Source organism: Canis lupus, chromosome 9 (assembly GCF_048164855.1).
Source record: "Canis lupus baileyi chromosome 9, mCanLup2.hap1, whole genome shotgun sequence".
In the NCBI taxonomy this organism is placed as follows: Eukaryota; Metazoa; Chordata; class Mammalia; order Carnivora; family Canidae; genus Canis; species Canis lupus.
Window position 1 is genome coordinate 8,831,080 of NC_132846.1, and position 7,069 is coordinate 8,838,148.

Below are 7,069 nucleotides of genomic sequence, written 5' to 3' on the forward strand. Positions count from 1 at the left end.
TAAGATGGTCACATTATTTGGTGATCTATGACAACTCACCTCTGAAGTACATCATGTTGTAACACAGAGCCATTTACTCTGGACAAAGTCACTTTCAGGAATGGTTTTATTACCATGAAAATGAATAGATGTACTGGCTCTAAAGTGCCACCATTGCCCTTTATGAGAATGGTGAACTAGATTAGCTGGCACACTTGCTTCCCTCACTCTTTATGAGCCTTATGTGTTTGGGGATATTTTCAACATTTTTATCTGGATGATGTTATTTTCAGAAAAATTCTATAACAGTTTTCACATAAGCAAGGAAAAAGTAAACAGTGAGCTTGCTTAATAAAAATTCAGCCATGAAAATGCATGTGAATACATTCGTTCAGCAATCCTAATATAGTGAACTTTAGACTTAGCCCAGAGAAATCTTTTGAGGTTTCATATTATGGTAACTTACAAAATCATGAAGTAGGGGGGAAAAGATAGGGAAAAAAAAGAGGTTTAAAATGATAGGGAACATGTTTATTTGGTTCCCTGATTAATATGAAGTTTTACAGTTAAGCAGACTATAGATCTATTTGAATAGTCATGTAAAAGCAAATATAAGACAGAATTCATCAGTATGTCTAAGTAGAGAAAAAACTGTGGGTTTTTGTTATGATGGTTAGCATTAATACAGGTACATTTGTGGTGTTAGCATTAATACATGTACATTGAATATCTTATTCTCAAAGCAATTCAACAGAAATTTACGTACACCTGGTATTTCATATGATGTGCTAAATGGAACACTGTTCGTGTAAAAAGAGAATTACAGAGAAAAAAATTGGTAAATGTAATTAGTGAAAATTAATTTTGTGGGATGAATATTTTTCAAATATTCTTGTGGAAGTTGATTAGACTAAAATTTTGAGATTGCCTTCCCCTACATCGTTTTTACTGCCACTTTTGAAAAAAAGCTAACAGTACTAGTTAATTATTTACCTTTCTAAGACTTTTTTTTTACTCTTCATATCAAATCCTGCTCTGATTGTTATGTGCAAAGTGCTCTCTATCCAGAAAGTGTCAACATGAAAGTCTTCTTCCTACGGAGGAGTCCCTCCATTACGGAAGATCAGTTGGTAGAGGTTATTATGTCCCTAGGAATAACAGTTTGATCCTTTGTTAAATTTTTGTTCACTCCATTGTTTAAATGAATCTCTGTTGAAAATTATAAAATCCAAACTACAGTGCCTTAATAACAGAGAAGGAATATGGTGAGGCAGTCTCTCACCATGAAAGCATCAGGGGTGTGTCTTTTCAAAGTGAAAGATATAGCTTATCTAGTTAATAGGGCAGCAAGTTCTTTTATAAGTGTAAAATGGAGTCAGCAAAGTGGTGCTTGTCAAGCAGATGCCAAAGTTCCAACTTCTTTGTTAGATGGCCAAATATGTATCTAGTCTGCATTAAAAAGGCTATTATCACAGTATCCAACACGCTGTATCAAAAAGAGGCAAGTCCTCATCCCAGGTAGAGGAATTTTCTTTTTGCGTTTCTTTCTGTACTTAGAGACTTCTTAACCAGAGTGGAGAAAACTAGGGAGAAAATAGTTCAAAATAAGCCTTGAAGGAAGAGGACAGTGAGTAAAGTCAATACCATTACATAAAGGCTTAAAAACATGGTATGTGTGTGACCTTTGTGTAAGGGTGAGACATTTCCACACTAGAGAGAACAAGTTGACTTTTATATTCTGAATCCTAAATATCCATTCTCTCTTGATCCCTTCATTGATAATAATTACTTCACTAAATTGGCCAACAAAGTATTCAGACCTTTGTTAGAGGAAGCTGGAACTTTTGCTTAATATGCATCCCACAAGTATACACAGGCCATCCCTCCTTTTCACAAAGTAGCTGATGTGTGTGATCCATGTGACCCAGATGTGTAAAGGGATATATGCAATCAACTGTGTTATTGAGGGTAAATTTTGAGCTGTTGAAGAAATTATATGAGACCCTATATCAGTTGCCTAGTAAGCTAGTAGTACAGATATAAACAACTTAGGTCAAAGCAATGCTCAAGATTCAGTAATAAAGTATGACATGTCCTGTATCAGATTATCACCAATTGAACATCTAGATCATTTCGTTTTTTTTAAAATTTATTTTTATTATTTATTTATGATAGTCACAGAGAAAGAGAGAGAAAGAGGCAGAGACACAGGCAGAGGGAGAAGCAGGCTCCATGCACCGGGAGCCCGACGTGGGATTCGATCCCGGGTCTCCAGGATCGCGCCCTGGGCCAAAGGCAGGCGCTAAACCGCTGCGCCACCCAGGGATCCCGATCATTTCTATTTTGAGTTTAAACTTTGGAGCAGTAGCTTAATCAAAAAGTCTGTGATGATGGAAATTTCTATAATATAGAAGCAGCCTTGTAAATATAGCTAGTGTAACTGTGGAAGGGCATTTTCTATTCCATTTAATTTGATTAATTTAAGTATAAATGTAAATAGATGCATGTGTACTGGCTACCTTTATTGAATAGCATATCTTTTGAACATTAATAAGACAAAGATGCAAATCCACAAGTAGTTGTAAATATGGCATATCAAATGTATTGAAACAAGTAGGATGTATACTTATTTTCTAATAGAATTAAAGTGACACATATTTGTTTAGCCATGCCCATATGTAGTAACCTCATCAACGATGTTGCCTGATAAATGTAGGGCTAAAGGAATTCTAAACATATTTGGCAAAAAGCAAGGTTAACAAGTTCATTAAACACAATTTTATTAGGAATCTGAGAATTCATCAATCAATTGAAGGTGGGTTCTGATTACAAGTAATAAATTAATTCAGTGAGGAGCAAAACAAATAAAAAATCAACTAAGGTAAATACAGATAAAATAAGGGCTCTAATATACATCAAGCATAGTGTTCTGGGAGAACAAGAGTATTTAGTTCCATTGTCAGATAAAATAAACCATTTTCTGGAAAGAGTGGTATTTGTCATGAGCTTTGAAGGATGAGGAGAATAAAAGAAGTAAATGACACAGTAAAAAGGCCAGAGGTATGAAATAGCATATTCTATTCATGGACGTTTCAGAGTGATTGCAAAGTTGCCGTTTAAAGTGATGCTAATAGGCAATCTGGTACCAGGACAAGAAGGGTCCTTGATGTTATCCTAGAAGTTTGAAGCTTATTCAGGGGAGCTCACAGATATTTTGATAGAAATATGATTTCATCTTTGCCTTAGGAAGCAAACGCCAAGACAGTGTATGAAGTGACTGCCAGGGTAAGAAATTAGAGGCAGGAAAACCAATGTAGAAGCTACTAACTATAATTTAAGCTAGAAGATACTAATAGCCTGAATCAGGCTAGTATTTTAGAAGGAATGTAAACAATATCTTTGTGGGACAGCACAGAGTTTGGAGTTGATTAAGTTAAACATCTTCAGGAGTTGGAGAAGACAAACATGGTTCATGCTATCTCATTTCAAGGCCTGCATAAAAGGTGATGTCCTTAAGAGAAGGGTTGGTTTTTAGTTTGCTTACTTCTTTATTTTGCTTCTTCTTGTTTTTTTGTTTCTTTAATTGGTGGGATTATGATTTTTTTTTTTTTTTTTTGCAAAATCAGTGCACAAACATCATTAAAGAGAAAGGACATGAGTTAGAGAGATGTACAATTCACAAAGTAGAATTCCAACTATAGTTATATTTTTAAGAAAAATATTATGGAATAATGCAAATTAAGTTGAAAAATACAAATAATACAAAGATGTAAAGCAAAATGAAAAGCAAAATTAACCTCACCTCCTCCTTCTCCACCATCCTACCTATGAGGATTTCCACTGTTGATGATTAGCAGTTATTACTCTCATAACTTTTTCTACATATATGTAAACATATGTATACATTTTAAATGGTGACAATTTCTCTTCACTATGTAATTGTATGCAGAAATATCTATAATGCATACATAATAGCATTAATGAATTATTAACCTGCTATATATAGTTTCATAATGCTACAGTTCTGCAGGTATATAAATGTATTTATACAAATAGAAGGAAACTCAGTCAAAGAAACAATTTATCAATTTACCAGCTACCCCTTCTGTGTTGGCATATATAGATCTATGTCATTATTTTCATCCGTTTGTAGAATATTCCAAAGCATGGATATATCACTATTTACCTATTCTCTTTGTAGTACACATTTAGGCTTTTAAAATATGTTTATGTTATAAATGGTAGTAATAATTTAATACATTGGGATCTTTAAGGATGTATTCCTTGTTAAAAAAAGGAGTCTTGATTTAATATAAGCCTATTGGGAAATATATCAATTAGGCAACACTCAAATGAAACATGCAAATAAAAATTCTAACATATTTGCAGATATTTATAGTTTTTAGAAGCTCTTCTGAAACAACAGAGACAATGGTAGAAAGTATTATATATAAAAATTTTAAAAACATTTAAAAATTTGCTTTGTATTATTTCCCACTGAAGACATAATCTCATTTTTAATTATTCAAAACATCATGATATATATATCATATATATATATTATATATATATATGATATATATATAGTTTTAAGTTTGTATTTATCCATTCGCATAGTTTCAGGTAACACTGACACATATCACATACACACATTCACACAAACTTAAGGTCTTTTTACAATATATCGTTTAAAAGTGATATGTTTTGTTTGAGATTCAGTCTATGAAATAGCTACACAATTGCAATTCAGAGAATTTCCATTTGAATAGAGGTGAACACAATTTTCACCTTGTGAATATTCAGAAATTGAATCTCAGAAAGAAATTTACTCCCAGTAAACATTGTTTTTATATGGAAAATGAGGACCTAGAATGTGGCTATTTTCATAATGATGTAAATCTACAAACACCACTAGAGATATATTATAGCTTAGTAGGAAGTGCAAAGAACTTTCTGCTTGTGTAAATGTAATTCTTCTTTGGCAGGGCATTTGACACTGCAGTTTCTTTTTAACTTCATTCAACTTAATTCAAATCTGTAATTATTAATTCCCATTAAAAAGATTGTTCTTCTGAAGGTAGAAAGATGAGACTAAGATCAACTAATTATCAATATTTTGAAGACCATATCTGTAATTTATATAAATCCAAATTATTATATGTTAATCCTGTGATCCTCTCTGTCTCAAATTGCTGAAGACAGAGACTTATGCAATTATTTGCTCATATTTGAGATCCCTTAATTTTGGAATCAGAAATAAGCATGTCATAATTTTTTTGTACAGGAACTAAAAGTCAAAAAGCCAGACCAGACTATCTACCTCACGGGGTCTTCATCTGCCTTAATATACTGGGCTGCACATGTACCTTCCTATGTGACTATACAAGTGTATCCACTATCTACTAAGCCAAAGATACAAGTTTTGATAGCCATAGATTCCATAGATGAGGGTTTTTGTTTTGTTTGTTTGTTTGTTTGTTTGTTTGTTTTTACTGCCAAACCCCTCCAGAACTATCCTAATAAGTCTCCCAATGCAACTTCTGTGTTGTTTTCCTGAATTTGAAAGTTTTAGCACATACTACAAAAATCCTTTACTTTTTGATTGGAATTCAACAGGGTGAAAATGCAGAAATGCCCTGATAGTTCTAGAATCTCTTCAGCTTTAAGCTTGTGGACACAGCTGGATAAAAAATGCAATTTTCTTACACAATTCCAATTAGAATATGAAAGCTTTCTGTTAATTATATGACTCAATACATATTACAGAGGTTTAGGAGAAGTTATATGACCCTCAATCCCTATCAATAAAAAATTAGCTAAATAAATTTGGCATATTATGGAATGAAATATTAGGAAATTTGAAGAAAGAAGAGGAGGTAGAGGACAAGAAAACAACAACAACAACAACTATGTATGCCTTGGGAATGAGGCACCAAACGTGGGGAATAAAGGGAGAGAAGGAGAGAGGTATGTGTGCAAGCTCTCACACACACACACACACACACAAACACACACACACAGATAAAAGAAGATAATAACCATATTAAGATGTGCTTGTACATGCACACAAAAATGTGAGAAATTAAAACAGGAAAGCAACAGCAGTGCTGCTGAGGAGAAATCTATATTCATACTCAGAGAAAGCATTTATTTTCCTGGCCAATCATCTGGCACTATTTTCTTTTTATCTCATTCATGCATCACTTGTCCAATGAAAATTTGAATTTTTAATGAAAACAACACATCTCTGAATATCTGTACATTAATTGCTTTTTAACATTTTAAGTAAATAATATGTGTACAAGTAGTTCATAAAAGACATGCTATTAGTCTGTGATCATTATAACAGATGGATTTATTCACTTCTCTACAAGAATAATGTTTCATAGTGATTTTTCAACCTGTCCTCTATCCACTGTTGTTAAACTATCTTCATTTAGTTTCTAAAAAAACTACATCTTTCCTGTACCTTCTAATCACTTACAACACTTTGACTTAACTTTTTATTTGGTTTATATTTGTTGTCTACAACAAAATAGAAATATTCATTGAGTAAAAATTTATATTCTCAAAAAAAATTATATTCTCTCTCTCTACCCAAATACACACACATATGCACATCCACATAATCCTTTGAAGAAGATAATATTACCCCCGATTTGAGGATGAATAACATGAAGACAGTCTGAGATCACATAGCACATACTAAAGCCAAACATGAGCACTATTCAGTCTGATTTCAGAGACTGTGTTTTCTTATAATACCATGCTGCATATTCCTTTAATGATGATATTTCTCAGCATTCTGTCATCATTTATAATTACCCTTTTAGAAATCTCATCCACTCTTAAGATTTGAATGTCCATTTTTCTATGAATGACACTTAAAGCCATATCTTCAGTCCTAGCATTTCCCATATATTACAGCCTCATGGTGACAAGTGCACTGACTCTCAATAGTCAAAGAAATGGCCAGCCATCAAGCTCAAAATAATTTTGTCTTAACCGGAACTCATCCCAAATCATTTCCCCCCCAACAATCCTGTAGCACTTGTTAAACAAATCTTCTCATTGCTCAGGCTAAATATTG